Here is a 774-nt window from a genome sequence, read left to right as displayed (position 1 = left end):
GTATGATATAAACTGTACATATGTTGTAACATTCATGCATCATGTAATACTTTTTGTTTCAGCCATTCATTAATAAGGGCTAATTTTCAGTATGGATGTATGATCTCGATTTTGAGAGTGGACCTCTAATTCGTTTTGAATAACATAATGCAATTGTTTATAGTGAATTGATACCCAAAAGAAAAGGGAGTTATAAGGGGTTGAGATTCCTTTGAATTTTCATATTTCTCGCATTATTTGAAAGTAAGCATGAGATTGCAAAAAAAAAAAAAAAATTTAGATCCTGCTTGGGACCATCTGTTCCAAGGCAAAAAGTAAGGACACAAAAACAAAAAAATATAGTAAATAATGAAAAGTGTCCCGCTTGAAAATTCTTTCATTCCAAGGCAAAAATTAGGGACTAGAGAGAAAATAGCCGACCGTAAAATCCAAAAGGAAAGGTCGACGACAGATAATGCCGGGAATGTTTAAATACAAAATAAATTATTGTTATGTTATGCATGCCGAATTTTAGGTCCAATCATAAGAAAGCAAGATCTTATTTCCATACTGATCATTAGCACATTAGATTTGCATTTCTCATCCATGTGCCTATATTCTTCATGGGACAACAAAAGAAGTGGATGCCTTACAACAATCAAAAGAGAGTTTGCAGATCACAGTTTTTGACATGGGACAACAACTGCACACGATCCAGGCAAACCAAGCATGTATGGAACGGAAGTGGATGAAATATTTCAAAAAAAACAAAAAAAAAATTTTTTTTACTCTGTC

This window comes from Jatropha curcas, chromosome 3 (genome assembly GCF_041381405.1).
Source record: "Jatropha curcas cultivar XTBG-Jc1 chromosome 3, XTBG_Jcur_1.0, whole genome shotgun sequence".
NCBI classification, from domain to species: Eukaryota; Viridiplantae; Streptophyta; class Magnoliopsida; order Malpighiales; family Euphorbiaceae; genus Jatropha; species Jatropha curcas.
Note: the sequence above shows the minus strand (reverse complement) of the source record.